This window comes from Schistocerca cancellata, chromosome 8 (genome assembly GCF_023864275.1).
Source record: "Schistocerca cancellata isolate TAMUIC-IGC-003103 chromosome 8, iqSchCanc2.1, whole genome shotgun sequence".
In the NCBI taxonomy this organism is placed as follows: domain Eukaryota; kingdom Metazoa; phylum Arthropoda; class Insecta; order Orthoptera; family Acrididae; genus Schistocerca; species Schistocerca cancellata.
In genome coordinates, this window is record NC_064633.1 from 364,725,813 (window position 1) to 364,736,402 (window position 10,590).

Below are 10,590 nucleotides of genomic sequence, written 5' to 3' on the forward strand. Positions count from 1 at the left end.
GGGGCCCATATCAGTAGCAGCCCCTAGTCACCTGCTACTTAATCCCTGAACAAAGCTCAGGTAGAGTTTTGTCAGGAGTGGCTCTCCTAAGGCTGTCAGTAGTTCTAATGGAATGTTGTCTACTCCCGAGGCCTTGTTTCGACTTAGGTCTTTCAGTGCTCTGTCAAACTCTTCACTCTCTTTATACCAGACTCCCTCCCTGTTTTGCTCTCATACACACACCTTCCGCACCAGTTCAGTAGAGGCAGCTGCTCTGTGTGCTCGCCCTACTGTGCAGATACTGACTGAGTTAGTTTAAATACCACCAGCAGAGGATGCTGGGAGAAGCTACCTCCCCACCCCTCCTCTCTCCAATTCCCACGTCTTCTCCCCCTTGCCCCTCCTATTACTTCCTGTTGCGCAAAGCTACAGGGGGCAGCAACTCTTTGATTTTGATAACTGAGAAAGTTCTGTCGAAACACATGTTCTCTCCCTCTCTCCTTCCCTCCTACTGGCTCTCTCTCTCTCTTTCTCTCTCTCTCTCTCCCAAGCGGCTACTTTCTGCCTAGCGAGTGTTTAGCGTGTGCCACCAGAAACTACACTAATCCCTCTTTTGTCCTGAACAAGACACAGGATAGTTGGTAAAATCCCCAGCCCTGCCCAAAACTCTGGGCTGTGGACCTTTTGGAAATAGTGCACCTGCACGATCCACGTATAATCAAATTGATTAACTTATAAATTAAATCTATACCCTCTATCTGGAACAGTTCTCCTTGCTTTCTATTTTTGGATAGGAAAATTTGGTGAGAAATTCCAGGATTCGATCCTGCAACTGTCTGATTTCCAAACCCTACTCTTCCACTTTCCAGATCTTTTTCTTTCATCATATTGGTTTATACTGGCATAAATAGGTCGTTTGGCGGGAAATCCATCATGTTGGAGATACCTGATATGGTAATGAGAATTTCAAATTTCAGTTCAATTGGGCTATGTCCTTAAACAATTTGCTGGAGACAAGGTGGAGTTTTTACTGCAGTGTGCTCCCAATACCTCTACTGTAAACAATAAATTGATCACTCAGAAATTTGAGACTGTGATTGGAATCAGTGCTGTATAAAATTATAGTTGTCATTTCAAATTTCAGCATGACTTTACACCATCATCGTTGTATACTTCCTGGCTACCTATGGGTTTGTTAAGTGTATTTTTTAAAACACTATGGAATTCCCATCTTGGCGCTCTCTACTACATGAGGAAGAAGAGGGAGAGGAGAAGGCCTACCATCTGATAGGATAGTAACAACAACAAATCTACATTTGTTTAAACAAATACAATTACACCTGTCTGCTGGGATGTACTGAGGAGCACTCATCTCCTCACACAGCAGCAGTCAGCACATGGAGAGGTCACTTTGTAAACACGTGCACTTAATCCACAATCGGTTCCTTAGTAGTTGCTATGATTAGGTATTGGAGATTGCAGAAATTTCTGTTGCCCACCAGTATGCAATGACCACACAATCAGCTGCACGCACATCCCACGACAACCACACACTGGCCCTACCAAATGCTCAGAGGTCAGTGAGACTATCACCAAGCAGTCAACTGATCAATTTACATGGGGGACAATAATCGTCCAGCGTAAACACCCGTCATACTGAATCTTTTCACACAACACAAACGTCTGCTTCTGTCGCTGCTCTCCCAGCATACTGGTTACTTATTTCACTCGACAGTGATCCAGAGAGTGCTGTCGCTGGAACTTGTCCCCACCACCGCAGTCAAGAACCGACAGGTCGGAGCATTCTTTCTAACTAATTTGCAGCTCATGGTAGACCAAAGCCTGGTGCCCACTCGCACCACTGGCCATGACGCACTGCGAGACAAGCAGGCAGGGCTTGGATGTATAGTTATAATTGCAGTTCCACCTCGGCATAGACTCTCCCCAGTTTACCCAACCCGAGACAGGGATGTTGATGACCTGACAAATCGAATTTCTCATTCTAAATGTAGATTTCTCCCTTTCATACGAGTTATTTTCGAACATTGAAGCAAACAAGGAAAATGCGCGTTTTCACATTGCTAAAGTATCATTACTAGTTGTGAAAATCGTGTAACAGTATGGCATGGGCTACATTTCCTCTGCATATTCTCTCACTGGGTAAAAAAATCTGTTCTAATCAACTTAATATCTATTACGCCATGCATCAGAGGAGTAGAACATTAAACTCATTTTAGGCTACTGACGAAGTGCTAACAGCATGCTCTACCCATATCGCAGGATGCTTCCTCGCTTTCGAACTTTCTGAAAGTAGTCAGATGCCTTGTCATGTACGAATTCTCTTAAGGAAACAGCACAGAGAAGTTGTAAATATCATGTTTATACTACGTATCACTTTATAAGTTCAGTGATGTAGCTGATCTTATTACGATACTTATCTCTCCTTGTGTGGGTAAGAGATTGAAATTTCGTCAAAAGATACAGCGAAAAAACGCCTGATTAGTGCTCCGACTCCTGAATCATCTCAGTGGTACTTCCATCCGCCCAGAGACACGGCACTGATCGCAAAGTGATAAGCTAGTTGTTTTAATTTATCTTGGGAGTATTATTTATCTTGAGAGTCACTTTGCATGGGAGTAATTTTTTTAGCAGTCGGATTACACTCGTCAAGTAGCTCAAATGGAAATCTCTGGACTATGTACTTTTCAATGAATGCTATTGAGAATTGACACTTGAAGCTGACCGAAGGATTCTACCACCACCAACATACGTCTTGCATAAGGACCACGCAGTTAAGATGCGAGAAATTAGCGCTCACAAGGAAGGATACAGGCAGTCTTTTTCCTCGTTCTATTTCCAAGTGGAATAACAGAGGGAATGACTAGTAGTAGTGCAGAGTATCCCCTGCCACACACCGTACGACGGCTTGCGGCGTAAGCATCTAAATGTAAATGTAAATTTCGTCTATCAGATGCCAATCTATCTATTTATAGGCACACGAAACTCACGAAAGAAGGTTATCTCTTATTTATCAAGAAAACAAAAGACTAAACAACTGCTGCTGATTGTTTTTCAGTAAAAATCTTCGTATTAGCCCCCCAATTTTGTCACTGCAGTCACTTCGCGAGATATATGTGAGAGGTTGTTATATGTTTGCCCAAAACACTTATAAGAAGCGATATAGACCCCATCTCTCAAGCCCCTTTTGTCAGAGTATCGCTTACCCTCCGTATTCTCACGAAGCTTTCAGTCTTCGATATATAGCATTTGGATGCACATCATTTCCAAGAGTAATATATGTCCCCCGGAAAGTCACAAACCCTGGCTAATTCTCTCAAAATCCCCTTACGTTCCAACAGCACTGTTCTATTAGTTCTAAGGATTTTAGTCTTCCAACCCTCATTGACTAGGTAGAGAGCTATCACAATGAGGAAAATAGCACACTGATGTATGGGCGGAAATTCACAACCATGCAAAGTGTATACAGAATGCACACAGAAATTCGGAAGTATAACATGTACAATTCATCTATATCAAATGACGGTCTATAAATATCACACTGTACATGTCTTGATCTCCTTTACTGCATTCCTATAAATGTGACATTGTAATGGTGCTGAAGACTCCGTTGATAGCACAGTCTCTCTCTCTCTCTCTCTCTCTCTCTTTCTCTCTCCCAATACACGTTTTGGTCCACTGGAGTAAGTGGCCAGTGATCGAAGTCGCCCTTATTGTAGAAGGACCATATACCACAGACTATCAGTCACAATAGAGATTTTCTGTGTTGTTCTTTCACAAGCAGTCTGATACATTATTTTTCTGCTGTAACACATCTAAGCAGTGTGTGACTACAGCTTTGTAAACCGCCATACATTTTGTTTTCCACCATGAGTTTGAGGTCTTTGTCAAGTACTAAATCGACATTAACACTTTTCAATCCATTGGCTCTCACGAAAGCTGGACATCGCATGGTATAAATTAATATGTTCCCACAACACATTGGATGGTTGAAATGAAAGGCAGAGGCATCGATCTTACTGACAAACTTGTGGAAGATGTCGCAACGCATCGAAGCTGTAAGAGTTTGCAGCGCTGTGGAGCGATTCCAAACAGCTCTCTGAAAGTGATGACCTTTACACTTAAACACATTTTCTACAGTGACTGGGTAGCAGATGTCTCGGTGTCCTGTTTTTGATGACCAAGAGCACTGATTACCAATATTTGCCTGGCATATCGCACACAGGTATATGATCACTTTTTCAGTGTCCTAGGTGATGGTCATCAAGATCACCATATCTTTGGATGCTGTGTCTTTCATTTTTATGGCTTACAGTGCATAACCACACGCAGACCAAGAAGTTATTCTGCAGGGCTTAAGCCCAAAAAAATGGTTCAAATGGCTCTGAGCACTATGGGACTTAACATCTGAGGTCATCAGTCCCTAGAACTTAGAACTACCAGGTGATCAAAAAGTCAGTATAAATTTGAAAACTTAATAAACCACGGAATAATGTAGATAGAGAGGTAAAAATTGACACACATGCTTGGAATGACATGGGGTTTTATTAAAACCAAAAAAATACATCCCATATTGCTAGTCGCGTGAAAGATCTCTTGCGCGCATCGTTTGATGATGATCGTGTGCTCAGCCGCCACTTTCGTCATGCTTGGACTCCCAGGTCCCCAGACCTCAGTCCGTGCGATTATTGGCTTTGGGGTTACCTGAAGTCGCAAGTGTATCGTGATCGACCGAAATCTCTAGGGATGCTGAAAGACAACATCCGACGCCAATGCTTCACCATAACTCCGGACATGCTTTACAGTGCTGTTCACAACATTATTCCTCGACTACAGCTATTGTAGAGGAATGATGGTGGACATATTGAGCATTTCCTGTAAAGAACATCATCTTTGCTTTGTCTTACTTTGTTATGCTAATTATTGCTATTCTGATCAGATGAAGCGCCATCTGTCGGACATTTTTTGAACGTTTGTATTTTTTTGGTTCTAATAAAACCCATGTCATTCCAAGCATGTGTGTCAATTTATACTTCTCTATCTACATTATTCCGTGATTTATTCAGTTTTCAAATTTATACTGCCTTTTTGATCACCCAGTACTTAAACCTAACTAACCTGAGGACATCACATACATCCATGCCCGAGGCAGGATTCGAAACTGCGACCGTAGCGGTCGCGCAGTTCCAGACGGTAGCGCCTAGAACCGCTCGGCCACCCCAGCCGGCGCTTAAACCCATAGAGCACAGATAGTATGAACTATCAGTTGTCAATTGCACAGCTGGAGAAATGGAATGATTATCATACACCATGGCTAGCATGTAAGTACCCTCATCCATCCACATTTTTGTCGTTTTTACCAAAGTTTGGTACGTGTTTTCCATCAGTTTTTGTAGTTTTACTAGGTTTCCCATAATTTAAATGCATTTTACCCAAATACTCGCATTCCAAACCACAACTCTTGACTACATGTCATGTGAACGAAATGTCTCATTGTTTTGCTCTCTTGATGCTGTCAGACAACGACATTGCAGCATCATTCTCAATTTCTCTATCATTTCTTAACCACCCCACCATTACTTCGCGAGAACTATACACATGTGGAATATCTTGAACCCTGTTACATTGACTACACTGCATAACACAAATATTGTTTCTTAGTGTAGGAAATAACCACCAGTAGAGAGGAATTGCAAAAACTGCATTACTTTGCCGAAACACTTTATAAATTCGGTAAGATTTATGACTTTCCCTTTGTGGATGGGGGTCACAAAGTATTCTCCCATTCGTGAATCCTGAGCAAAAGTCTAAATGGTCTCTCAATGCATCTTTTAACTGTTACTCTGTCTTTAACCAACCCTCCTTGCAACATTGTCTCTGAATTAATTTGGAACTGACCATAAGTAGGAGAACACTATTCCCACTACATTCGATGTCTTGTTAAAGAACAGGACGAGTAGAGTTCCATGTAATCAATATACTTCGATATTTTGCTATCGGAATGAGCATAAATTGATCGAAAATGCAACTTTCTGTGAGAGCCAACGGACCGAAACGTGTTAATGTCGGTTTAACGCTTGACAGAGACCTCAAAGTCATGGTGGAAAAACAAAATGTATGGCGATGTACAAAGCTGTAGTCATACACTGTTCGGCTGTATTACAGCAGAAAAGCAATGTATCAGACTGCTTATTAAGGAACAACAAAGGAAAACTTTCTTGTGATTGACAGTTTTTAGGATATTCTCCTCCTACACTATGGGCGGCAATACTTTACGCAGGTCTGTGCAAGCGACTTCAATCACTGGCCACCTGGTCCAATGGACCAATACATGTATATTTAAAAGGATCGTGATCCATGTCGATACACAGATAGTGTTTGTTTCTGATATGTCAGAAGAGAGGGACACAGTAATATGTTATTAACTTCTCTACCAGGTGACGTTAGCAAAATTTTTATAGTTCATTGTTTTACTCAATTGGACATTTAAAAAATAATGAGGAGAGAGACAAGGGGGAGGTAGAGAGATAGAGAGAGAGAGAGACTGTGCTGTCAACAATGTCTCTGACACTACATTACTCTGCCGCATTTCTAACATAGTGATAATAGAAATACGATGAAGCATATCAGCACATGTAGAGAATAATATTTATAGACCATCAATCGATATTGATAAATTGTAGGTGCTATGTGTCTCAATTTCAGTGTGCAGCCTACTTATATTCTGCATAATTGTGAATTTCCTTCTAAATGTTGGTGTCCTACTTTTCTCGTTGTGACAGTTCTCTGCCCAACCAGTAATGATAGGAGAACTAGACAGACTTCTAACTAAAGGAACAGTGCTGCTGAAATGTGATGAGTTATCAAGAGAGTTAGCAGGGGTCTGTGACGCTGGGGACATATTTTACCAGTGGAAATGATATGGATTCAAATTATATATATCGAAGACTGTAAGATTCAGATTTTTAATGAGAAACAATTAGCAAATGGATTTTCCATCTGTCGTTTTCTCCATAAGTAAGAGATTCTCTTCCATGTGATTTGCATGCCTATAAATATTTTGCAAGCTATTGTACAGTGTGTGGTGGAGGATATCCCGTACTATTAGTAGTGATTTCCTTTCCTGTTCCACTCGGAAACAGAGCGAGGAAAAAACTGCCTATATGCTACCTTACAAGCGCTAAATCGGTAGAGGAAATATACCCTATGCCGTACTGTTAGACAAATTTCACAATAAGAAACGATACTTTAGCGATGTGGAAACGAGTGTATGAATCGATTTCTTCTGTCTTCGAAAATAACACGTATAAAAGGGAGAAATCTTAATTTCATATGAGGAATTCGAGGTGTGCAGACAACGACATCCCTGTCTCGAATTGGGTAAACTAAGGAGAGTCTATGTCAAGTTGGATTTGCAATTAGAACTAAATGTCCGAGCCATTCCTGCTTGTCTCGCAGCGTGTCGTGCTCAGTGGTATGAGCGGGCACCAAGCTTCGGTCAACAGGGAGCTGCAGATTAGTTACAAAGAATGCCCCGACACGTCGGCTCTTGCCTGTGGCGGTGGGGACAAGTTCCAGTGACAGCACTCTCTGGATCACTGTCGAGTGAAATAAGTAACTAGTACGCTGGGTGAGCAGCGACTGAAGCAGACGTTTGTGTTGTGTGAAAAGATTCAGTATGACGGGTGTTTACGCTGGACGATTATTGCCCCCATGTAAATTGATCAGTTGACTGCTTGGTGTTTATTGTTTACAGTAGAGGTATTGGGAGCACACTGCAGTCTAACCTCCACCTAGTCTCCTGCAAATTGTTTAAGGACATAACCCAACTGAACTGAAATTTGAAATTCTCAATAGTGTTTCAGCTATCTCCAATATAATGGATTTCCTGCCAAACGACGTTTTTGCGCCAGCATTAACCAATAGAATGAAAGAAAAATATTTGGAAAGGGGAAGAGTAGGGTTTGGAAATCAGACAGTTGCGTAATCGAATCCTGGAACTTTCTACCAAATATTCCTATCCACCAATAGGAAGCAAGGGAGAACTGTTCCATATAGAGGGTATGGATTTAATTTATTAGTCAATCAATTTGATTGTGCATGGGTGGTGCAAGTGGACTATTTCCAAACGACCCATAGCCCAGCATTTTGAGGGGCATTGGCGATTTACCAACTATCCACTAACTTGTTTAGGACAAAAGAGGGATTAGTGTAGTTTCTGGTGACACACCCCAGACACTCGCTAGACAGGAAGTAGCCGCTTGAGAGAGGGAGAGAGAGAGAGCCTGAGGGAGGGAGGGAGGGAGAGAGAGAGAGAATGTGTGTCTTGACAGAACTTTCTCAGGTATCAATACAAAAGATTTGCCGCTCCATGAAGCTTTGCCTGACAGTAATTAATTGGAGTGGAAAGGGGGAAGAAATGTGGGAGTTGGAGGGAGGAGGGGTGGGGAGGTTGCTTCTCCTAGCATCCTCTGCTGGTGGTATTGTGAACTAACTCAATCAGTATCTGCACAGTAGGACGAGCATACAGAACAGCTGCCTCCACTGACCTGGTATGGAAGGTGTGTGTATGGGAGCAAAACAAGGAGGGAGTCTGGTATCAAGAGGGGTCAGCACCTGAGCTTTGTTCAGGGATTAAGTAGCAGGTGACTAGGTGCTGCTACTGATGTGGGCCCCATCACTGCTGCATCACTACTCGGTGTTCAATGTGCATGTGGTCATGACCCCGTCATCATCCATTACTCTGCAGATGGTGTGTGCAACGAAGTAAGTGTGAGAAATTGGAAAGATGTTTTTTCATTTCATATGTTTAGCACGATCTGTAACAGTGTAATTACATGTGGCTGAGTGCTTTATGTTAACGATATTTCTTTCATGATTGGGATAAGAAGGTGCCATAATTCCACATGCACTGCCTTGTACCCAATTGTTTAAATAAACAATATTCCACACACTGCAATCCATTTCTGGCCAATAAATCAATATTTCCAGAAGGGGCAGATCCACCAAGGAAAACTTTCACATAAAGAAGATATCGATTTAAATAATTAGTAAATTAATTTGATAGATTGGGAAGTGAGCTACACCAATAATTCAGGCCTGACCTGAAACAGGTCATGTTCAACTCCAGAATACTGAAAGTGGCACAATAGTTTGAGAGGAGGTACCTCTATTGAGATATTTTACACCATTTTTTCGATTAATTTAATTAGTTAGTCAATTAATTTGTTATCAAAAGTGGTGAAATGGAACAGAACAATACTTTAAGGGGGGACATGAAATACCACCAGAAACCGTTTTCAAAAGAACACAAATTTCTAAAAGTTTGCTTATATCAGTGGGGTGGGAGCGTGAGGGGGAGGAGGTGGACGGGAGGGGCTGAGTTTTTTCTGCCAATTTGCCAGCAGGGCAATACTGAAAATAAAGAAAATAAACTATACTATGTCCTTCCTGCCCAGCAGCCCAGCACAGACGAAGTCTTTTTCCTGACAATTTATAGATGGGAAGAGGAGTGGCAGAAGGTAGATTTCCTAGGGTGATTTCCTAGGAGGGTAGAGGGTGTCATTAATGTATCAATTTAATTAATTAGTCAAGTAATTTGATGTCAAATGTGTGCTTACATTGATGAGGGGGAGGGTTACGGATATCCTAGGTGGGTGGTGAGGAGGAGAGTGAGGGGAGGGATGGAGGGTTCTCAAAATGATGGATTATCCCCAGGGGGTCATAAATCAGTTAACAGAACACAATGTTGAGGTGAGATGAACGGGTTACATGAAAATCCTACTTCGCATAGCAATAGGTTAAGGTGATAAATCAGTCAGATGCCACAGTTTAATTAATTTGCATATCAATCTGATATCAAAAGTGTGACAGAATCCCCTTTGACCTACCACTGGCGTATGTCTAGTCCTAGCAGAATTGGGAAGGCTCAGCTATCGAGAAAGCTGATAAATGTCTCTACAGTCATTCTATCGTGACTCCCTTTTGAAAGTAACCATCTATGGCGAACCTGGACTACCGAGAAATTACTGGATGCCTCTATATTGACACCACCATCATCTCATGTGACCGTAATCATTTTCGCAGATTAATTAAAGCATTATCTCATGAAAACAGGCTATGTCGTTCAAATTTCGATAAAGTGTGCTCTCTGTGGAATATATAAGTTCTCATAATTCGCTTGGAAAGCTCTTAACTCCAAATGAATGCCGTTGCTGAAAAGAAGGTGGTGAATGGAATGTGATTCATACGAAACTGACGTCCTGATTTAAACAAAACTGTGCTGAACCAAAAAAAGCTGGTACTGGAAGTGTCTCCCTCCACCCTGAAATTTTTATTGTGGCGACAGACTGATCTGTAGCACAGCCTGAGTTCTAGGTTATGTTGGAAGGTGATACTTTGCTTGTGAGTTGGTCGAACTCATCGAATATGAATGCTAAATATCGATTGTGTTAAAACATTGACCTATATCGTAACCTAATGTTTACATTTCGCCAAATATGACGAACCTTTTGTCACAAAAATTAAAAATGCAAGGTAAATTCATAGAACATATGTTAGATAATGGACAAGTCTCATCCACATGCTTTGATG